General features: G+C 30.5%; 1 protein-coding gene across 7 annotated transcripts in view; it reads right to left on the bottom strand.

Annotated features, from left to right (window-relative positions):
* Positions 1-26181, bottom strand: part of LOC113378755 (trithorax group protein osa) — a 102915-nt gene that overhangs the window by 46691 nt on the left and 30043 nt on the right. Inside the window, exon 1 of one of the 7 annotated variants that reach the window (XM_026619346.1) lies at positions 1533-1859. The exons of the other annotated variants lie outside the window; for them this stretch is intronic. The gene's annotated coding sequence lies outside the window, so the exon portion shown is untranslated. Of the gene's footprint in view, positions 1-1532; positions 1860-26181 lie in introns of those variants that run through there. 7 annotated transcript variants of the gene reach the window in all.

Here is a 26181-nt window from a genome sequence, read left to right on the forward strand (position 1 = left end):
TAATAAATATGATTCGAGACTTAATTGTTATACAATAAGCTTTTTACAAGCTTTAGTTTTAAGAAGAAATTTCAAAAATATTCAACAGAGATCGTGTATAACAAGGCTAATAATCTTGTAATCCTAAGAGTTTAATACTGTTTGTTTTACGTAAACAGAATTGTATTTTGAGTCCTGGTTAGCAGCTCACTTTTGTCAATTTTATACTACTATAATATTGGACATAATAGGATTTAAAAATAAGACAATCCAGCGTGTCTGGTATAAAATATTGCGTAAATTACACATAATATATTGATCAATTTCAAATTGAGTGAAATGAAACAACGGACAACAATCAAATAAGACTCAATAAAATTGTTTCATAGAATAACTTTTGACAGCTTGATTGAATCCAACTCCAGAGATAATGACGCAAAATTAAATCACATGTTTTGTCGATATCACACATATAGATTTAATAACAAAGATTCTACGGAGGCGGGAAAGCACATTTAAAACAAGAACAGCACAATTCAGAGAACACGTCATATGGGTTATTGTTTATTTTTATATAAAAATGTGTCTGGCTCGTATTCAGTATTTGCACGAAGGCGGGAAGACGGCAAAGAGAATCTCGTTGTCTTCTCCGCTTCGCGATGATAAACCAATTTTATTTTGCATTAATTTCGTCTTTCCAGATTCATTAAATAATTTAGTCTTGTAAATTTTCAAACTAGCATTTCTGCTAACTAATTCCGGAAAGTGGTCAATTTCAATCAAATTATAAAAATATCATTTTCAATTACAAACATTAAAATTATAAGAAATAAGTTTAAAAGTATTGAAGTAACTAGAAGTACTAAGATAATCAGTCGCTAGAAGGGCACGTACACTATAATTATATGTAGTTAACGACTTGTATATAATCTACATTTAGCAAAATTGTATCGGAACCTTAAATAATAATTCAACATGTAATTTTAATTGTGAATTTCAATGATCTAAAAAAACGTAATTCGGAACAAATTGCAATAACAACTTAAAAAAGTTTAAACATTTTTTTATATCAAATCGTCCGACGTATGGGTGTGGTTATAAACTAGTCAGTGTTCTAAACATATGTAAATAGGATGTTGACGTTATTTTGAAAGTAGTTGATATGAGTACATTGAGGAGAAACAGCTGATCAGAGTATTAAATGGTAAGGTCACCGAGCCGTAAAAGTGGAGAGAGGGAACTGCACCCCCACCTCCCCGCCCTACGCATAACAATCAGCTGATTCCGGGAATATACACTAGTTCGCGCCGGCCGCGAAACGACCATTCGCAACGAGACATACACTTCTTACATATATTCAGAATGATTTTGTAGATTGAAAGCGAGCAATACGAGCATTACGGTCGCTAAAAGAAACGTCACATTGGACGATTTGGCAACTGCGTATCTCCACAATAAAACACTATACAATGTATGTACGATGATCACATACGATTCACTTCTGAGAACTCGATGATTTTGTATCCAAAAATATTTTTTAAAACTCCACTCACCCGGTATTTGATACGTAGATCTTTTTATTTACACAAATTAACCGTATTCCTTGTATTTTTATCATAGATTAGATTATAAATCTCCATGAACAATTTTTTTTAAAGCACACCATACACTTTTGCAATATTGTTGTACACGCGCACTACACATGATATTACCCTAAACTTAGAACTCTGTAAACCAATCACAACGCAATCGAATAAATTAAAGTACTTTTTTTTTATCACAGTATAATTGTCACTACATTAGGTCGTTAGTTTCATAAAGACGACGCAGCAACGGTCGCGTCGGGCGCGTTGTTCGTACTGCTATCCATAGCGCATAGCGCATAGCCATCGGAAGCAACGAGCAAGCGAAGCGAGCGAGCGAGCGAGTTCGACTCGGTGCACACACTCATCCGCCGTAGTGCTCTGTTCGACGGTCGTACGGAGTGCGCTACAATACGACTGTCAATGTATGCGGCCGCACGCCGATACGACATGACTCGCTAACACACCATTACAGTGCACGCTCCGACTGCTGCTCGAGAGCGACCCATATGCCGAGAGGGAACGGCGCAAATAACTGGGGCCCGGGAGGCCATCGTGTGGTACTCGCCATCGAAGCTTCGTATAGAACAACGCGACATGAAAACATCATCGCTGTTTTTACATCGCTAGCCGCTCTGTCTCATACGTCACATTGTGATCGCTACTTTACAAAACACACACATTCAAATTTAGCAAACGAATAAAAATGCGAGTGAATTCAGTAATCAACAAAAGTCAAACATGGCTCTTCCAAATCATAATAAAATCGAATGCCAGAGGAGTACATCATGAATCAGTAATATACACAAATGTCATCTTACAATATGGGCAAATTCGACAGAATGCAGGAACACGTGTTTATCTTGATTCCGCGAATGACAAATGGTCATACCAGCGAATAGTGACTTTCGTTACTATTTGAATTATCAGAAATAATACTTTGTTTTTTACGATCTGAATAGAATAAAATTATAGTATATACATCGAAAAACACAATATTTTATAGTTTCGGTTTATGTTGAGACCGGAATTCAGTGCAATAAAAAGACTTGAATTAATTAGCACATAGGCTTGAAATGTAATCAATTACTAATTGAAACACTGAACTATGTTTATATATATATATATATATATATATATATATATGTGTGTGGTGTGTGTGTGTGTGTGTGCGTGTATGTACTGCATAATTCTGAATTTGATGTTGACATATGTATTAAAGGTAAAGATCGGGCGTAACATCAATAAAAAATATTTTTTATTGATGTTATGCCAGGTATTTAAAAACACACAGGTACACACACATATATATACACATATACATATAATTTATAGATGAGTTAGTTCAAGCATAACGCCAAACAAAAAACTAAGTGATTAAAAAATGCAGGTTTATTAGATCCATATGTTTCAATTTATATAGGAATCGAGATTCAGCGAACAAAAGAAAAGCACTTGCAAAAATAAATAACTATTACATTACGGCTAAATCCAAGAAATTAATGAATCGAACATTGTAGCAAGAGTTAAACTTTTTTGTATGATATACTTGTCGCGTGCAATGCTAAGTAGATATTCATATACATATAATACTATCGCAAAAAGCACCTGTTGTTAAATTATAATTGTAGCAATTATGAAACGATAATTTTTTTTAATAGGAAGAGATCCAATTCAGGAAAATCTTTATTCTACAATAATCTAAAACTTGAGTCAAGTTTCTTGTACTATAAAATAAAAGCTTACCTTCAAAAAGCTTTTTACCAATGTTTTTTGTTATCATGAAAATAATGTTGATTATTAGTATATTGGTAGGTAACACATTCAAAAGCTAAGACAGTAGAAAAACTAATTTAATATTTAATTAATGCAATATCTTAGTATTGCACTAGCGCACGTCAAGCAGCATTTGATGAAATTCGAATATTAGCTATTGTCTAAAATTATTAGTAGAAACTGTTTTTATTAAAATGTTATTGAAGCAGAATTTATTGATGACTCGGATATCTAAGATCAAAAATGAATAGCCCAATTAGCACTAATGGTACCATTGATAATCCTTTCAAAAAGAAGCATCTTGTTAGCTAATAAAATTGATTAACTGAATTGGTCTTCGTGCATTATTTAAATCCCTTTAAACGTAATCTGATATATGTAATTTATAGATTTAGCTCAAAATTACAACTAAATTTATCGATATTTCCAACATTTTTTTCGGGTTTTATAAATTACTGTTGATGTCAGCAATTCATACCAGAAGGAACAAAACAAAAAGGTTAAAACATTTAGAAAACGTAACTCCGAAACATAACGAAAAATAAAAAAGCTATCTATAATTAGAAAAAAATAAGCTTTAACCTATCATTTCACAATCTAACGAAAATTGTTAATTCAAATTTTATAAAAATCTTCCAACATTTTGTTTCGTTTCTCGTGATATGAACTGCTTAGTACACATGTCATATGAATAATCAATATTAATTTATCCTTTTTATTCGACGAATTAGATGCTTTGTATATTAACTACCTTTTCCACAAGTATTTTTTTTTATCATTCACTCAATATACAACAATCAGAGTTATCGACAAAAGTTTATAAGTTATATTATACATAAAAATAAATAATCAAAGGAGAAAAAGAAGAAAAGAACATAAAAAATTAAATAAATAAAAAACTCAAATAAAAATGGGTAATAAACAAAGAAAAAAAAATAGTAATAATCGCTCCAATAAGCAATTAGAAGGCATTTTTTTACATTAGGTAAGTGTACGGGCAGTTTCTTGTGTAGTCTTCTTATAGGCGAATTATCAAGAGCAAATGAGCCATTGTGGCATTTGGATGATTGTAAATTTTTGAATAATGTTTAGTGCGCTATTCTTAATGATATCCACTACAAAAACGATGTTGAGGTCATCAAGTATGATTTTGTTGCTACAAACCCTGGGGCATCAGTAATCGTCCGTAGAGTTTCAGATTGTAAGCGTAGAAGAAGTCCTTTTGATTTACTACAACATCCCCCCCAGTTAGATTCCGTAACAAGTAATTTCAACGTACATTAAAAAAAACTTAACTGAGATAGTAAACATAATATTATACTTCATTATTTTAAAGTACGCAATAGAAATTGTTTCAATTCGAACAATCAATTAGTCATATATAAGGTTGTCAAATATCTCCCTTCCGCCTTTTTGTATTATAAACCAATAGCAAAAAAGCGAAAGGGAGATATTTGACAACCTAATATTTCAATATCCTAAATTAATTAAACCTACTCTTATTAAGGTTGAATTGGGGTAAAGAACAACGAGAACACTTATTCAAAAATAGTAACAAACACAACTTAAAACAATTCATACAATTAACAGCATTTAGCCAAAAAATTGTTTTCTTCAAAAAAAATTCATCAAATTGATGTACCTTTCTCCTCACGGTATAGCAAACAAAGATCGATTATTGAATAAATGTACTGAACTACGAATTTAATGTAAAATACAAAACTTAATGTTTGTAGTGATCAAGAAGGCACAGTTGTCATGGATGAATGAAATAAGTAATACAAAGAATAGTAAATGGCATGTGGCCTTTCTATGACAATCTAAATAACAAACTGGATAGTATGTGATGGCAGGTCGACACCGTTTAGGGCCAAAAGGAGTAAGAGGAGCTAGAATCAACAGGTGCCATGATCCACGCAGGTTCATCAACCCATAACTTATTTGCCCACCGAATACACACCCACTCACACTCACCGAATTCTAAACTAACTCTTTATATTTTTTTCACTAGCGTAAACACTTATTGTAAGTATATCGCCTAACAATATTCATAATTAAATAATATCGTAATCATGTTTTGATGTAATTGTATTAGCTTTAGCTTAAATCATCAGACCTATATATATTAACAATTGCGGGAATAACATCAAGTAAAAAAGATAATGTAAATATTTCCAGTTAACTGTGATTGACGAATCGTCATGGAAAATACAGAACTTAATGTTTGTAGTGATCAAGAAGGCATAGTTGTCAGGTATGAATGAAAGAAGTAATACAAAGAATAGTAAATGGCATGTGGCCTGTTTATGACAAACTAAATAACAAACTGGATAGTATGTGATGGCAGGTCGACACCGTTTAGGGCCAAAAGGAGTAAGAGGAGCTAGAATCAACAGGTGCCATGATCCACGCAGGTTCATCAACCCATAACTTATTTGCCCACCGAATACACACCCACTCACACTCACCGAATTCTAAACTAACTCTTTATATTTTTTTCACTAGCGTAAACACTTATTGTAAGTATATCGCCTAACAATATTCATAATTAAATAATATCGTAATCATGTTTTGATGTGATTGTATTAGTTTTAGCTCAAATCATCTATATATATTAACCTATATATATTAACAATTGCGGGAATAACATCAAGTAAAAAATATAATGTAAATATTTCAACCAGTTAACTGTGATTGACGAATCGTCATGGAAAATTGACAAAGTTTTGTGTATTGACGAGTATAATCGTCATGTGTAAAAATCGGTGACCATTAAGAACAATTTAAGACTATACCGGCATAAAAGAAGTGATTGTATGTAACATTCTACCTTTATTCGACTGATTTCATTGGAAACGAATTGGAATAATTATACTTGAACATCAACGGTGACAGAACGAAATATATCTATAAGGTGCAAACGGTACTAAGAGCGCGATTAATTATTCCAAACTTTATTAATTTTTCACAATTAAACCACTTTTTGTAGGCAATATTTTAGAATGTTCTTTATATGACCACACAAAGTTTCATCAAACTGACTATTAAATATAGAATTAATTCATATAATTTATATAAATAATGTAATTTATTTTGATTTAATTAATTTAATTACGTATGTAATATATACTTATGACGAGAATAAGGATTTATATAAAAATTATAAATTATGTTTATTTAATTAATAATTTAAGTATGTAATATATACTCTTTTTAATCCATCTTTATTCCACACGTTTCGAAGTAAATATCTACAATAGTACGAAAATGTAACATTTATAAGATTTATAAGATTTTCACGTTGCACTGAAACTGACAGTGATAACTTTTTAAAATAATTTCTGAAGAATACAGAACATGCGTACTTTTAAATGTTTTATCATCTATTTTGCCACATTGTAATTGATTATTTCCAAGTCTCTTGTCAACATTTGATGAAACTCCCAACGCAGTTTAGTACATTTTTTATGGGTCTCTCAAAGTCGACCGATTTTAAAATTTTTAAATTCAAAGTTCAAAAAAAGTTTTAATTCTAGAACACTTGAGGCCATTGTGTTTTTTTTACTATGGTCCTAGAAATGTTATTCACGGATAAGGTTATAAAGTTTATATTAATTTCTCAATGTTCACTCTGTATATCTACTGATAATGATATAAAATCCTATGTTGAAACTTTTGGAAAAATTAAATATTAACTTTTAAATCTTTGTCTTTTATTTGATGTATCGCCCTTGAAGAACCTACTATATATATATTTATGTTTATATACAAAAAAAATTAATTACTCAAAAATCACTGAACTATTACACAGTATTAGACCAAGCTATTACTTAAGCTATTAATAATTGGAACATTTAAAACTATATGATTTGTTGACAATTTTGTGTTACATTATAGTATGTACAGAGTTATTGACGTCTAAATAACGTCATTATATTTAGACGTTTTTGGTTGATATGTATATCTATAATTTTCTCTTTTTTGTAATTGTTGTTATAAATTGAAATAAACAGAAAAAGTAAAGTTAAAAACTAAATATAAACAGACAAAAAAAATTTTTTTTACTAAAAGGATGTGTATGGATAATCTGGATAGGCTACACATAAAATATCGAAGATGAGATGATTCAGGTAATTACATGTATATATAATCTTTTTTTTTCAAGAGTATATCTTTCAGTTTCACATAAATTGAAATGAAGGATGCAATTCAATGGGGAATGATTAAAGGATTGAAATGTGGGATTAATTATGGTAGACCACTTAACCTCAAATATCACTGAACACTTTATCGACCACTCGTAGTTGAAACAACGTTTCCAAAGCTTGGTTTCCTATTAATATATTCCAGCGTTAGTAATAGGAAAGCCGGCTAGCGGTCGATAGAGTGTTAAGATTTCATATTATTGAAAAATTAAACAGAAAAAAGACAGGTTGATGATAATAGTTTTTTATATTTAACGTAAAAAATCAATTTATCTAAAAATATGATCTTATACCTTTGATTTTTTCGTAGCAAATCAAAGAGTTAAATCAGAAGGATATAAAAGGTATATAAACGTCAAAAGTTAAGTAGTTATAGAAGAAATGCATTATTTCTGGCTAGCATAAGTGTGATTAAATACCATCAAATTTTAGAAATGGATTTTAAATTCTAAAAATCTCACTACTAAATAAATCGATTTCTTGCACATAAAAATGTCAATTTAAAAAAAATCGAGAATATCGAATGTTTAATTATTTTCCAGCATTATTCGTCTAAAATTGGTTTATTGAATTAAATGTTCAAGCAAATTGTCTTATGGCTCAATGTAGTACACCTATCCCCTGCTTTACATAAAATAGGTTCCACAAACAGTGTAACTCGTAAAATTCACTCTTATATGAAAAAACCGTGCTAAACGAAAAGCACTATAAAGAGGCCCTTTTTGTCAGTTTTTAATATGGTGAATAACAAAGAATATGAACGAAAAATAAATAGTAATATATTTAATATAAACACATTTAATAAATTATAAGAATTTTAATCTATTTCAATAATAAAACAAATATAAAAAAATATTATTAGATAAAAGATATAATTTTAAGGATTTTTATTGGTTTGTAACGATATAACCTTTCTTTTACTCTATAGTTTTTCATTTTTATCTTTTGCAATTGTATAAATAATTGCATAAATTAAATAATTGTATGAATTATAGGTCTAGAAAGAGCTATTAATTATATATAAACACTAATTAAAAACAAAGTTTAAATACAATGATGCTCTTTGTTTTGGTATTTCAAACAAACTCTAGCTTATTCTCAAATGCAATTTAGTTCCGATCATGAAACGGGGAGTTTCCATCTTATCTACATATTTTCATCATAGACATAGATTATGTACTAAAAATTCGTAACTGTAACATACATTTTGTAGTGTTGTATTTTAACATTAAAATAATAAAAATTTTATTGTAGATATAAGCAAATTTAAGTTATAGTATAGTAAATGCAAATTTGAAAAATTTCGTTAATTTTTTTTTTAAACCGTGTAACTTCTAAAACGTGTAAAAGGAATACTGTGTAAAATGGGGGATAGGTGTATATGCAGATTATTTTAAAATAGTCGTTGCGCAAATTGCATATAGGCTTAATTTTTAGAAATATGTTTTGTCTGTTAAAAAACAAAAAATGCAATTTTGTTACGAAGTGTTGTACAGGCCTTCCCCCACCCTGCGTTTCCTATATGTCAATCTATTATCTCACTCAGTAAAAAAAACCGAACGAAATTTTACCTTAGCCCGCGTACCAGATGCGGGAATAACAGAGTATGATAAGAACTGATAATTGTAAGCAGGTCATAAATGAATGTATTTCTTTGTCATCACATATAATTTTCAATAGTAAGGAAGCAAGACATGTAACCGCTCGCTATACTGCTGTTACCGGCGAGGCACATTCACGCAATCAATACTCGGTACGCGAACATCGCTTGGCAACCTCGCCATAGTGGCAAATGCTTCTATAACTCTGTGTGCTACCCTATATATACATATACTCTACAGGAAGTTCAGAATACAATACACACATACTAATACTCTCTCAGACATGCGCAAATTCAGTCCATACAAGTACATATAGGTAGCCGTTAGAGAGGCAGCCAACGTAATGGCTTATGCAAAGTGTCATAACTAATATTGTAGATTCCGAAGTCCTTAAAATAACAATTAAATACAAACTTAAAAAGTTTTCTTTAAATTTTTGAAATAAAAAACAAGATTTCTTTATGAAATCAATAATATTACTTGTATACGTATACCCTGTTTAACGATTTAGCGCAATTTGAATTTATGTAAAATAATATTGTTTAAATATTGCATTATTATTAAAATAAATTGCGATAGCAAAATTTATCACGTATCTAAATAAAATCTAAACAAAATACAGTTAAGGGGGTATTCTAGTGTAAAAATTCAAAAAAATCGATTTTTTTTTATTTCATATTTTCAAAGTGTAACTATCGAAGAATATGGGTACGAGAAGGTTTTTGAAAATTTGAATTATTTTCGGAGATATAGCCATTTTACTGACTCGGTCTCCATACTGGTTTGGCTTCATGCAAAACTTTAAATGCGTTTTTCTCAGAACTTACTTTTTCAGTACTCTTGTCACGATTTCTGGAGTTCTACTCGACCAATTTATTTGAAATTTTCAGAGAGTCTTGTTTATAGATCTATCTACAGTCTGAACTAGAATCATCCCAAAAAGTCGCCAATTTGTGAAAAAAAAATTGTTTTACTCATCGCTAGTTCAGCCGATTGCGACATCATTGTATTAATAATCTTTTTATTTTTTGCATTTCCGATGGCTAGGAGGGCTAAAATCATGTCAAGACTGAGGTGCCAATTTTTTGAGACCCACTTTATCAGCTGCCAGTTTTTACAATTTTCAACTTTTTTATTTTTTAATTTTTGTTCTGTATTTTAATAATATTAATAAACAAGTGGTAAAAAAAATGGATAGTAGAAACATTCATTGCTTTCCTTTACGACACTTTAAAAATGACCTAAAATTCATCGCTCTACACTAGAATACCCCCTTAGGAGGTAGTAGTTCCGGTGTAGAGACACGAATTTTAAGTCATTTTTAAATCATCATAAAAAGGCAATTTTTTATATATATATATATTTATCAACGTTACAAGAGTACAAAAAATAAAATAAAAAGAAAGTTAATAATTTTAAAAATTTAGCATTTTTTTAAAGTGAGGGTTCTCAAAAAGTTGACACGTGATCGTGTACACGATTGGAACCCTCTTAGAAAATGAAAAGATTATTAATGTAGAATGTTATCGATATACTACTAGGATTAGTTTAAAAAATGAATTTTTGACCAAATGGTGACTGTTTGACAAAAGAATCAATTTCTGATAGAAGTAGAGAGAAGTCTATAAAAAAGATTCTCTGAGAATTTCAAATGAATCGACCAATAAAACTCTAGAAATCGTGTACATCGTATTGAAAAAGACAGTTTTGAGAAAAACGCAAGTTTCGCAAAAGAAAGGACACGGAAGAGGATTATCGAAAACAGCTGTATCTCTGAAAATAATTAATTTTTTTAAAAATCCTCTCGCACATATATTCTTGAATATTTAAGCTTTGTAAATATGAAAAAAACAAAAAAAACAAGAATACGATTTTTTGGAATTTCTTCACTAGAAAACCCCCTTAATTAGTGAATCAAAATTTTAATGTCGTCATGAACACACGCACGCATGCTGCCTAATGTACTTTACTGATATTTTGCATACTCGAGTATTTCGAACGCTTTGTCTATATGAGGCAATTGCAACGTTTGCGTATTGCCACTCACACACGCTCCAACGCATGTCACACGCTTGATATTGTATATCCACTTGGCAACGTTGCTCTACCAATAGCGGGACGTTGATATAGCAAAGCCAGTAGAACACAGCTCACAGCAAACTCAGCATTCGTGTGTCCGCGTGTTCGTGTGGGTACCACGTTCACATGCTCGCATATAACGAACGACCGTATGAAGCAATGTTGTAATGTTTCATAGAAACCACTTATGAACAGTCCGAAGCACTAAGTAAGCTTGAACGATGCAATTACAGAGCTTAAATACTCGACTTTAATGAAAAAAATCAACTCAATAATATCAGTATACTCAAAAAAGCTGTAGTCAGCAGACTAAAAATTAAGTCAACTTTGATTAATGTACTGATTAAATAGTTGGAAGATTCAGCGCAGATTCAGAGATTGGGAGGTGATTCCCCAAGGTTGCATTATGCATTTCCTGAACGTCATGCAGGAGATACGAAAAGCATTTGAAATTTATAGAGTAAGGATAAGATCACTTTGACCAATTAACATAATTTATATTAAGTGCATATTGTATGCAATTAATGCAACATCTGACAAAGAATTCATTTACGTTTTCTGTGATAGCAATAATAGAATAATTTCATGTTGTCAATTAAGGAATGACTTTCCATTTCTTTTAAAGAAAACACCAGCGTACTTTACATAACGAGATGATGTTATATATAAGGTGACCATACGTCCCGGTTTGGCCGGGACAGTCCCGGATTTAGATCTTTAGTCCCGAATTTTCCCGGGTTTTCGAAAAGTATAGGTTTATATTGAATCTTCCCAATTAGTAATAATAAAATCACAACTACTCATAAAATATCTGAAAATGGTATATACAACTAGAATGCTTATATGAAACAATACGTTATGAATGAGAAAATTTTCGAAACGAAATTCCAAAGGCGGGTCAAAATAGCTTCCCTCATTTAATTTCAGTTAATTTAATCTTTAATTATAAAGAAAATTGAACAGAACTTTATACAAAGTTTAAAACAGAATAAAAAATAATACATAAAAAAATGTAAACCCAACAATAGAAGACAATATAACGTATAATCGAATAATAAAGTTCATACTAAAAGACAGTATTTATGATTAGAAGAAAATATTCATTTAAAATATACTGATTTTTATTATTGTATCCTTCAATATTATGTTATTTCAAAGTCATATTTAAGTTATTTGCCATACCACCCCCTCTCCTCCCGTTCCGGATTAGCATAACTGAAAATTACCGTACCGGTTTTGACTTTATACTAAATAGCATCAGTCTACATACTAGATAGTTATGCACAAGTCATTTATTTTTACATGTTTTGAATAATGTACTTATACATAGTCCAGTCATTTGGTCGTTTTGCCGGTACAGTACTCCGGGAATTCTGAAAATTGGTTATCTTATAGATTTTGAGGTGCTCTTTACGAAAATCAACTTTGCCACCTCAAATTTGAACTTGATCACATTCTTTCTAATAAATAAATATTTTCAATGTTAAATTAAGCAAATAAGATCTAGAGATAAAATAATTCAAATATTTTTTAGGCAATGGCAATGGCAAAGTAGCTATAAGTAAGTAGCATGAAGTGTTAAAAAATCAGCAAAAAACAGAAAAATATTTGAATTTTTATTTCTAGATCTTATTCGCTTAATTTAACATTGAAAATATTTATTTATTAGAAAGAATGTGGTCAAATTCAAAGTGCTGTCATATATGGACAGATTTGATACTACGGCAAAGCAGCAAAGACTTTGAGGCGGCCGTACTCTCAAACTATCAATTTTACAAAAAAACGGTTTTGTAAAGAATTGTAGGAAATTTTATCTAGTTCAATTCGTACATAGATACTTTTATCGTACGATCAGCCAGAAAGGAGATATTTTTAAAAAGCTGTTTTTTGACGCCATTTTTCCAATATGGCGGCAACTTGCCGTTCAAATTAGAGGTGGCAAAGTTGATTTTCGTAAAGAGCACCTCGAAATCTATATGATTACCAATTTTCAGAATTCCCGGAGTACTGTACCGGCAACAGCCTTTTTTTGCACCAAATGACTGAACTAACAATCATTTATCAAAATATTGTCTATTAATTCAATTTCATTTCTTGTCGAAATTTTTTTACAAGATTCAATTGAACCACACGCAGATATCAATTCATATAAGACCATGTTTATTGTGACCTAGCAAAATTAAAGACGTTAAAAAAATAGTTGAATTATTTTTAAATCTGACATTTAGAACTGATGGAATTCTCTCGACGCCCATATGACGTTGCAAATGTTAATTAAACACATTACCAAAATCTTATAATAGTTTTTACAGTAAAATATTGTAATTTAAACCCTGTATGTCAGTACATATAACAAATTTCTGACATATTTAAAAGCAATTGTTCAGCATAATGCACGCCTTTAGTCATATTAAACAATAACTAGAAAAATATTAATATTACGCACAGAAGCTACGTTTATAAACGTAATCGATCCAAAACGCGATAATAATATATTACTTTTTAATGTATCAAACATTTGTGAAAGCAAAAATACATATTAAACCCCAAAAATGTAATTTAGTACGTTGATATTATGACACAGATTTTAAAAATAGTAAATAGTAAATAGTTAAACTTAGTAAGCTCAGTTTTTTTTTCAAATTCAGTAGGACTATATATAGGATATTATAAAAAACAAATGTCCAAATTTTTAAATAACAAACTCGAAGAAATCGACTTATCTACCAATCTATTCAGACAGTATTTACTTACATATATTTTATAAAAAAGCGCAATAAAAATTTCTACTTTGTAGAAACTCATCTATAATACAACTTTTTGATTTTATTTGCAAAGACTTTGCTGCTCAAAGAGAGATCTCTACCTTAAGGGTTTATTCTAGTGTAAAGGCATACATTTTAGATCATTTTTATATCATTGTGAACAATGACAATAATTTTTTTTTACTATTACTTTATCAACGTTACAAGAATACAGAATAAAGTAAAAACAAAAAAGGTTGATAATTTTAAAAATTAGCCCAAAAAAATGACACGTGAACATGCCCACGATTGCAACCCTCCCAACAATCCGAAATAAAAAAAAAAAACAAGAAAGATTATTAATCTATAATGATGTCGGAATGGCATATAAAATGATTGTTATTTTTTTTTACAAAATGGCATTGCTTGAAAAAAAGGATAATTTTTCTTACCACTTTTTGAGTTTCACGATTTTTTTTTAATAATAGTAAAAATTGAAATTAACGGATGAGGCTAGTATATGCTAGAGAGAAGTCTATAAAGAAGATTCTCTGAAAATGTCAAGTAAATGTGTCCAGTAGAACTCGAGAAATCATGGGCATCATATTGAAAAAGACAATTTTGAGAAAAATACTTTTAAAGGAAGCAAAGCAAAAGGAAGAAAACAAAAGAGGATTATCATGGTCAAACAGCTGTATCTCCGAAATGATTGAAATTATAAAAAAAACCTCTCGTACAACATATTCGTAAATAGTTAAACTTCGAAAATATGAAACAAAAAAAAAAACGATTTCTTGACTTTCTATACAAGAATACACCCTTATGAGCACGATAAATGGACCACCTAAAATCACTGACAGTAGTTTTATACATTCGCACTTGAAATAATCACGACATTTAATAATTTACCTTAGACAATGCTGAATGTGTCAAAGAATGCTACGTGACTTTCATTTGCTGGTCATGGCATTAATTACACAAATACATTATTTGAAAATCGCTACAAAATAGTGAAACCTGCCCATTGATAAGATCTTAGTAAAATATGTTGGTTTACTGAGCATTAACATTTAATAAATTAGAAGAGAAATGAAGTAACATTAACCGCATATAGATGTGAAATGTACTTTAATAAAGAGGTAGTAAAAAATCGGCATATAATATGTAATAAAAAATTCACTACTTTATAAATACCTGAGAGAAGAACTGATATAAACCGTTTTGAGTAATACTCACCTGAAAACAGAGAAGAAATAATGTAACAGAGGAAAAAACAGTACATTGGCACATAAAATATTTTGCATCATAACCTTTAATTTAAATGTGTTCTATTATTGACAAGTGAAAAATAATCTCGATCTGGTAAATTTTAAATTTGGGTATTCAATCCATGCTATTAGCTTTACGAAAGTACAAAACATTTGCTACATTATAATCAAAATAATTATAAATCAAAACAAATATAAATAAAAATGATTACATTTAATTATTAATAATTACAAATAATTCTAGATTTATTTCATGAAACTAAAACTTTGATGGAGTGCGATAAAAACCACTCTGTGATATAATATAAGCAACATTTTAATAATATTCATTTCAATTGTGCTACACAATGTATTAATAGAGTGCACTGCAATAGAGTAATACATGAAAAAACTAAAAAATGTATGTAAAAAAAAATTGTCAAAAAAAAATTGAATGAATTGGTTGAAAATACGTGTTAAAAATGTATTTTTTCTATTATTTACCAGTAGAAAAAGATACATACTTAGAATAAGTTGTGATATAGAATTTTATTAAAAACATTAAAAAAAAATTAAGTGTGAACAATGGTCACACGTAAGAGGTATATCCATGCAAATCGATAAGAAAATAATTGAGGTTTTAATGAATTTTGTTTTATGGTAAATATAGTGAGTGAAAAGGTAACATATGCATTTGGCAAGTGTAAAAGTATTGAAGTTAATATGAGCGTATAAAATGAGTAGTGGATAGCACGACTTATATTTCTTTTATTTTTTTATATTATTTATTTAGTGATCTATCTACAAAAGATATAAAATCACTTGTACATGATATAGAGTAGAATGAAAACTAAGAAATGGAAACTCAATCCAATCATGTACAATTCGTTCAAAACAACTCGGTTACAAATCATGACGATTAACCTATGGTAAAAAGCGCCGAATCTATTTTAAAATAAAATTCTAAAAACATTTAATAGGTTCCTATTCTTGTTAACATTCGCTAGTCTTCAGTAAGAATCAGACGAGCCGTTTTGTTTTAATTTAATAGTCAACTTAATTAGAATTGCAGTATTCAAAAGTCTAAATTTTCTCAATTACGAAAAGCGAAATATTTCACGATATTATTTTGGTGTTGCTTTTTAGAAATATTGCTTCCTAAACTTTTTTTTAGAAAATTAAATAGTATAATATAGTAACAACATACAAGTAATATTTTTTTAACTTAAATTAAATTAGCCGGGTTGTTTTTTTAATATCAGAGTAGGCTGTTGATAAATTACTGAAAAGGAGATGAAAAATTATCATGGTCAATATGAATAGCATAGATACAATCTTTAGGAAATTTCAATATCACAAATATTTTGAAAATTTGCCTGTGAGTTATAAAATAGTTGATAATTGTCAGCAGTAATAATACAGACAAGATTGGCAATGATTTATTTACTTCACACAACTCGGCTTTAATAACAAATGGATAAAAGATAATTCATTTTGCTAAGTAATACTTCTGTAAAACTCGTGCTAAAATTCTTCTTCTCGATGATACTTGAGATGTCTGGGCCAAACTTACAAGAAAAACATGAGGATTATCATTCAGTCTGGGATTTCGATAAAGCTCAAAATAGAATGAAAAAGCTCAATTAGACCCCGAAATTATTTAGCCTGTGGAAAGTGACGTAACTATGATAATCAATTACATAACTTGCAAGTAAAGCGGACATATTGTATAGTTCGTTTGCAGTGAATTTTGTACCTACTGTATAGGGGGTATTCGTTCGAAAGCTGGCTGAACGGATAAGAAGAAGACCTTGTAACTTTTACGATAAATTTTAAATTTATTTTTTAATTTTGATAGTATAGTTGAATATTATACAATCTATTTAAAATCATCAACTCCGACCGAAACTATATAAAATTTATTACAAGACCCAACGCAGACGATTGGAACCAATAAAATAAATGATATTAAAACGAAATATTTGAAATCAATTGTTTATAATAAGCCAGGAAGAACATGTAAGTGTCGATGATGTAGTGGCTTTATGTAAAAAACCGTCGGGTGAAAGCATCGTACAAGGGCGGTAAAAATAATTATGACGGTTATGATAAGGATACGTGCCAATCCACATTGTTCACATTATAAATATATAGACATATATATATATATATATATATATATATATATATATCTTAAAACAAACGAATTAGGAAGTCCCCTATTTGCATTATATTGATTGCATAAAAAAAACTTCAATTTTGAATATACGCTATACAGAAAAAAATGATATAATAGTAGTCCCGCATTAAATGGTTTATATATCAGGCTTGAACGTAAGCCAATAATGAAGGAAATCACGGTTGTACAAAATAATAATTTTTGATACGTTTATACCTTTACAGTACATGCAAATTAAAACAATGCAGTTCATTTTATTTTGCCCATTTACTGCATATATAGTAATTGTAAACTAATAAAAATAAGTATAACTAATAGTTTGTATAATCGACGTGCACATTATGCAATTCTTACGTATGATCCTGTCAGTTGTCAATTGCGAAAATGCGAACGATACGAACCGTACACGTGAGTAAATCTTTGTAGTACAACGAGTTCTGTCGTACTATACGTACGCCGGTGTAATATAAACAGGGAAATACTTTTGGGTTGAAGGTCAGCCACCCCCATGGTGCGGCCTTGAACCTCACACCTCACAGTCTGCTCTACTACTCCTTTATCCTCAGTCACAGTCGCAACAAACCCACACCCGAGTCGGAAATCTCCCGGCGCAGTCTGGCGCGGGACTACCCGTTTGCCCGTCACCCTACAGACGGGGTAGTACCACCCAGAACATCACCCTGACCCGCGTGCCTCGTCCCACAGACACAGGGAGAGAACTTCCTTCATACAAAATAAACCTCAAAGTTGCTACCAAACAAATACACATACGACGCATCGTGCTAATCATAACTAGAAGCCACAAAAGCGGCAGGTTTAAAAATGCGAGTAAAATAAAAACTTTATCAAACATATAACTATTATCCAGCACATTTAAGTCACTAACGCACATATATTATATATGTGCAACCTCTGCAACTAAGCATTTAGATTTTTCTTTCAGAAATATACTAGATATACAGATTATACTCTTACAAAATATGTAAATAATAATATTAAAAATAGCTTTTACGTGAATGGAACCATGTTCAAACTATGTCGAACCGAAATAAAGTATAGATACTAATGTCGGCTAAAAATTCCGTATATCATAAGTATGCATACATACATACATACATGTGACAATTTCAAAAAATATATCCCATTTTTTCTAACAGTTAGTATAATCATACTTAACTTACTAAAATATATACTTTAAAAAAAAATAATATAATCAGCTAAATATTATTTAAGATACGTATACATACTTATTTAAGGTGAATGATGGGGAATGTTGGACTTCAAGCTTTCAAAGCCGTATGTAACCGATCATTTGTCCCACAAGCCAAAAAAAGAAGTAATATATAAGTTTGATCTCGATCTGATTATTTTGATATCACATAAGATTTAACCCTCCGTCAGTCGGATATTTTTTCACCTTCGAACGGTCGGAAAGGTCTGACTGGACCACCTTTCATTTTACATGCATTTATATGGGATAAATGAGTTTTTGGTGTCTTATGTATTAACGATTATATAAAAAAATCAAGAAATATAAAAAAAATCGTTGCTTTTTTGTTAATTTTTCTGCTTTAAATCAATGAAAAACAATATTTATTCTTTTTCGGCGCCTTTGAAATGAATGTGTGCATTACTCATCCGATTTTCAGTGTTTGCGATTACCAATAAGTTCGGTAGGTTTTCAAGGAACTCTCGTCATGAAAATACTAACATTCATGTTAGAACACATAGCAAAGAATATAAACAACGCAGTTTGAATAGAAAATACCATGAAAAAAGACAAAATACTGGTTTACATTCAAAAGCGTATATTTCATACAAAATGTATGGGTGGTGTCTAGACAGACCTTTCCGACCGTTCGAAGTATAAAAAAGTTAATATCCTTATAATTATTCTTCTGTACATTTTTTCGTCCTGAATTTTTCATTGATCGACAGCTAATGAAATTTTAGGAAAAGTCAAGAAATTTCAAGTCGATAGGATTACTAGAAGTATTTTTTTTTAATTGAAGTCGAAAAAAGTCTGGCCAGACCACGCCGACCGACGGAGGGTTAAAGAAAAATTAAATCGCCCAATTCGAATCATCAAATGAAGATTTCTATCATTTTTGAACGAATACTGTTTTCAGCATAAAATAATATAACAATAAAGAAAGAAGATTTTATATTACATATTAAATATCAACACCAATATTTATTTCATAAAATTTCGTTCCTAATGAAAGAATAGGTTATAACTGTTATTATATCAGACCGAGACAATAAGTTATTTCTTTAGCCTGTAATTTGGCGATAATAGAAAAAAATATATTGAAATAGCGTAAATGGAAAGAAAAGTTCGATGGTCCATAAGAACTATACGACTCGTCTGTATCGCAGTTTGACCCTTGCACTTCATTCAACACACACACGAACGATCATATACACGACGGTTGTATATAGAGCATTTTATTTATACAATCTATTCGTGGGACCAATCTGGGTCACTGTCAAGGTTGCCACTATAGGGAATCACCAACTCCCACACCAACACCAACAAAACATTCCATCGGATAACGCAAGTGCAGTTCAGTGGTGTGAGGAAGCAGCCAGACGCATGAACCGACAATGTAACATGTACCCCAATATACGTATGTACCAACAGAGTTTGTTACTTCGTATATAGACACCTATACTGGAAACACATAATACGCATGTTGAATGCAGATTAGATTGCAATGCATACTCCGTGCAGTTGCTGCGAGCACCTGAGATGTATTCAGCGAACATGTGCTATAAACATATAATCGAACGACTAAAGGTTTCCTATGCCGCATTAACTAAGATAGACCGCAGACAGGTCATTTTATCACACATAGAATTCAAATTTTACGAGCGCAACGACATACGTTAATACTAATAAAACCACCACATCAAGGTCGAGTGATTTTGAAAAAAAAAATCAACAACCAAAATCAATAATAGATGGAAGATAAAGGATGTGACAGATCAACGTTCAAACAGACCGATTCGTATGTTCCAAGTACAAAAAGTATTTCAAAGTTTGATTTCTCGTGTAAAATTAGATGTTTAAAATTAATCATTTAAATGTTATATAAAGTAATTCATTGATTTTTATTTCCCACTGATAAATTTTAATGCAATAACTATTTTAGGAGATAGAGTTAACACAGCGACTTAAGACATTTTTGCCGAAATTCGACTTAACCACTTATTCACTGAGATGACAGATGATTCTTTTACAAATGTCCGAAGATGGAACGTGCTTAGTTTCAGAACTTCGATAACAAATAAGAATATCTTAAACTTTTTGGGCTTTTTATTACAAATGAATCATTTGTTCGAAGCTCTATACAATATTTACAAATCCAAGACTCAACCATCTATATTGGACACCTTATATGTATTCTTGAAATGTTAATTTGCGAAGAAAGGACTCTACTGGGCACAATTCTGAGAAGAAAAGGAAACTGGATCGGACCTCTTTTGCAAAAAGAGTGCCTCCTGCACGACGTCGTCGAGAGTAAAATAAAAAGAACGAAATGAATGGAAAGAAGAAGAATGCAGACGATTGACGACCTACGCGAGAAGAGAAAATACAGGGAACTGAAAGCCGAAGCACAAGATCAAGAAGCATGGAAGCAGAAGTTCGGAAAGGAAAATACATGAAATAAAAAAAGGAGTGGGAATAGTTGTAAGGAGATGAAGGGTAAGGGAATCATTTATTTGTGGTGGCTCTCACATCATGGACCTGTCTTCGGGAAGACTACCATTTATTATTATTTGATAACTGGATATTCATAATATTATAATGTCAAAGAAAATAAACAAAAATTAATGCGAAGAGTGCCAAGACCGGCTTGACTGATACTATAATAATAACAAATCAACATGAAATGAATACGCGACATTCATTCATCACATGCGAAATATTTATTAAACTGAAACCTGTTAAAAAATATCAAAATTAAACAACATATTGTGCAGTTAATGATCTAAAGCTATACATATGATGCATATCGGTATCAATGATAAATGTAGTACAAAAATAATATTGATAAAATGTTTAAATAGATTGTGAATTTTATACAGTTTTATCATGTAAAAATTTATTAATTTTAGATTATTAAAAAAACTGAATTGCTGATATTGTTTGTTTGTTATGATTTTTTAGGGACCAATGTTTATTTGGTTTGATTTCTTGAAGAACCGTCTATTACACGTCAATTGTAAAATTAATTACGAGTTTATTTTTAATAGAACTAAAAATCATATTTGTATTTATAATATATTCAAAATTTGAATGTATTGTATTGATTGATTTATTTTGTTATGATTTTTGATTAGATTTCTTTTTAACTTCCCGTAGGGCAAGTTTTAGTAATCGCAAAAAAATCGAAAATGACATTTTTTATCTTTACGTTTCAAAGGTTTCTGAATGTTTTGGCATACCTTAGAAAAAATAGGTATGTGTGTGTGTGTGTGCGGATACAGATTTTCGTCGACGATTTCAGGAACACCGATCAACTGATTTGAATAATTAAAAAAAACATTCGATTCGTATTGATAAGGAGACGTGCTGATTAGTTTTTGGCGAAGACAGGTCCAGCCGTTTCGAAGATACAGGGCAAAAAGAGCCAAAAATGGTAACTCAGTTTTTAAGAGAACGGAGCGTCCGATATTAATGATTCAAAAAACATTTTACTTGTATTGACAAGATGAAGAATTTTCATGAAGGCAGGTCTAGCGGTTTCGGAGATCTAATGAAAAAAGTAAAAAAATGCCATTTGGTGGTCAAAAATGATCATTAGACATATGCACATCAAATTATCAGATATATAATTAATATATATATATATATCAGATATATAATTTTGTTTACATTCATATGGGTTCCGTATTAATGTTTATCCGTTAGATGACGACGCGTCGCTTACGCGCTTTGACATTCCGTCTCTATGCAGTTAGAGCAGTACGATTACTTTGAAAAAAAGTTCAGAATTTCCAAAATATGTCAAAATAAAGAAAACATTTTTTTTTCAATAATTTTTTTTTTCAAAAAAAGTAATTTTTTGTCAAATTTATAGTTTTTCAAAAATCTAATTTTTTCGAAGTAAATTTTTTTCAAAAATGTTAATCGTTTTTAAAAAAAATAATGATTTTTGGTACGGGAAGTTCCAGCAATTTGCCTTAAGGCACGATGCCATGCGCCTCACTAGTTTTTGTATCATTTCATAATATGGGATTCTTTGATTTGGCGTGAACAGATATGTTATTCCTATCTCAGACTGCTTATATTAGGCAGTAGTAAAATCAATTACCATTTGAAAATAGAAATCTAAATATGATTTTAAGTGACATAAAAGCGTTTATCAGACACTGCTGCTTATATTCGAATGGATGTAATAAAATTTCTACATCGTTCTAAACTGAATAATTGAAAATGTGAGAATAGAAACCTTCAATTTTGTGAAGATATCAAAAGCAAGTATATTATATGAAACCCGAAATATCTGGTCTGTGTTGAATATGAAATGATCAAGTTCAAATATCAATGCATTGGCAAATATATTTATATCGACATATGAAAAATTATAAATGCAACTTTTCCTTTGATATATTTGAATACCGGACCTGTTAGAAGTTTTAGCAATAGTCTAAATCCAAAAGGAGCCTCCAAAGTAATTTCGATCTCATGTAACAATAAAAGCGTTAACAAATTAATTATTTATTTTACACGTTAAAATGTTATTCACTTCCCGTAGTCTAAGTTATTATCGCAAAAAATCGAAAACGAAAATGTTTGCATACGTTTATTATTACGTTTCAAAGGTTTCTTAATATTTTGGCATACCTTAGTCGATGTATGTGTATCCATTCGCATACAAATTTTCGCCGACGATTTCGATAATTCAATCAACCGATTTAGATAATTCAAAAAGCATTCGATTCCTATTGATAAGGAGACGTGCTGATTAGTTTTTGGCAAAGGTACGTCCAGCCGCTTCAAAGATACCGGGCAAAAAACGCCAAAAATGGAAATTCAGTTTTTGAGATACCGAAGCGTCCACAGGTGGAGCGGTTTAGGAGATCCAATGAAAAAAGTAACAAAAAATGCTATTTGGCGGTCAAAACTGATACATTATATAAGGTTGCTCAGAAGAATATAACCATATTTATTTGAACCGAACATCACACTTAAGCCCTATAATTATTATATGATTTTATTATATGAATTGAACGCTTATATTTCAAGGCTTGTATGAAAATAATTCTAATCAATTACATGCAGTAGATTTTCGATGGTGCCACTTTGTATGCGGGAAGCATTAAGCAGCATTTTCGACATATTTTACTCTTTTGCTACAAAAAAGGTAAAAATACTGTTTAAGTCAAAATAAAATTGACCGATGTGTATGAAAATGACGTGTTGATAGTACGACAGCACCGCAACTGGTTTTGCTAAATTTTATTCCTGGCATTTTGATGTCCAAGATCCACCACGTCCAAGAAGTACGGTTGAAGCTGACAAAGACACGAGAAAGGCATTAGTTGATGAAACCCGGCGAATAAAGTTAAAATTGATCAAATTTAACAGTTCATGACCACTTGAAAGACTTGGAATTTTCCTCGTAGCTCAAGGTATGGTTCTCATAGAAAAAAAACTGTGTCATCGCACTGGCGTCTGTGATTTGCCTTTGAAAAGTCCTGGAAATTATCAGGTTTTGATGTGAATTGTCATTAGGAATGTCAAATGGGTCATACAATTGCCCATTGAACAAAAAAGATGAACCTGCTCAAAACAGGCGCAAAGATGAAATTTGCCAGAAAAAGTTGATGCAGTATGTTTGGTAAGATTTTAAAGAAGTTGTTTCTTTTTCAGCTTTTCGAGGATAACATAACGGTTAATTCGGATGCCCTATGTCATCATTTGGATAAAATAAATGATGCACTTCAATATAAAAAGTCAAATTAACCCACAAGGAAGGTATAGTACTGCTTCAGCAAGTTTGGTCAATCGCCAGAAGCTTTTGTAGCTTGAATGGAACTCAATGACACATTCATTATATTCTCCAGACCTGCCATCATAGGACCATTATTTGCTCCGGCCGTTAAGAAAATTTTTGATCAGTTTTTTCCCAATAACGACCAAAAAATTTATGATCCCAGAATTATATGACTAATACCAGAAATAAGACAAAAGATGTTCGACCAAAAATAGCTAATACATAATTTATTAAAGTATTTGTTTATTGTACGAAAATTACGTGCCTAAATGTCTATAGAAAACGAAGATACTTTCCGAACAATCTAATACATTTTTTTAAGAGATTTTAATAATAAGAACAAATTTTGTTTACAATTCTATGAGTGTTATCCGTTATGAGATGTTTATTCGTTAGGCTTCGACGTGAAGCTCATGCTCTACGATTTTTCCTCTCTATACAAAGTTTGAAAAAAAATCTTTGAAAAAAAATTCAAAATTCTCAAAAATCAATTATTTTGAGTTTTCAAAAAATTTAAAAGCTTTTTAAAAAAGCTTAATTTTCGGTACATGAAGTACCAGCAATTTGCCTTAAGGCACGGTGCCATGCACCACTAGTTTTTCATTTTTTTATGCGAAACACACTATTTGCTATGTTTGTTTTAGAGTATATGCTATATACAAGTAATCAAATTTTGTATGCAAATGCATGAAATGATGTGAATGTGAATAGAAATTTTCAAAAAGCTTTACTTGCTGTAATAAATAAGTTAATTGTTATATATGAACTCATTGCCATTTTATGTAAAGTACTTGATTTGATTATATATAATGTTGGATCTGTTATTATTTACTTTTTAAATGCATATTTTCTGTAGTGGAACTTTCCATAAATATTGCAGAGCCCGCATTAATTTAATGTTCATGTTAAAATAAAAAGCTCGTATGTTATTTATTTTCCTTCAACTAAAAGCTTTTTTGACCACTTGCGGGATTGAAAAATATTAGAAAAATATTAACAATTTTATATAAACTATCAATAAGATTTAATTATTAAAAAAATTAAGATAAACTAGTGGTGTATGGCATCGTGTCTTAAGGCAAATTGCTGAAACTTCCCGTACCGTAATGAAATATTCGAGAAATTTTAAACGTTTTCGAATATATTATTTCAAATACTGTAACTTTCATTGTTTTTGCTATCTTGTTATATCCGAGCAAATCAAATGTAAATCATAAATCAATTTATCTCCAGAACAATAACAATCGTCATTTCATTTCGAATCCAATTAAAAAAAAAATTCGCCTAATTTGCGCAAAATTGAAAAAGTGCTCCCATATAGTCACAGTCTAAACGCATTTGCAAATAATTCTGTGCGACATTTTCACTTGTACAGCGCTTAGCTTGGCGGCATTTTCACATTTTTCAATAGTTTTCACAAAATTAAAAAAGAGCTCCAGTACATAAACAGTCTAAACGCACTAGGATACACATTTGTATCAGAGTGGCGCTTGGACTGTGCTTAGCCTGGGTAATTTTTTGAATTTTTAATCCAAAATTACAAAAAATATTTTTTGAAAAAAAAAATTAGAAACAAAATTTTTTTTTCGAAGGCAATTATTTTGTTGAAACAAGCAGAAAGTTCTTTGAATCATCTAAATCGGACGCTTAGTTCTCTCAAAAACTGCAATTTTTTAACATTTAGCCATGTATCTCCGAAACCGCTAAGCCTACCTTTGCCAAAAACTAATAACCACTTTTCCCCGTCATTATGAACTGAATGTTTTTTGGATCATACAAAT

Source organism: Ctenocephalides felis, unplaced genomic scaffold, assembly GCF_003426905.1.
Source record: "Ctenocephalides felis isolate EL2017-DRISC unplaced genomic scaffold, ASM342690v1 CF-g0.4_SCAFFOLD_01886, whole genome shotgun sequence".
Lineage (NCBI taxonomy): Eukaryota > Metazoa > Arthropoda > Insecta > Siphonaptera > Pulicidae > Ctenocephalides > Ctenocephalides felis.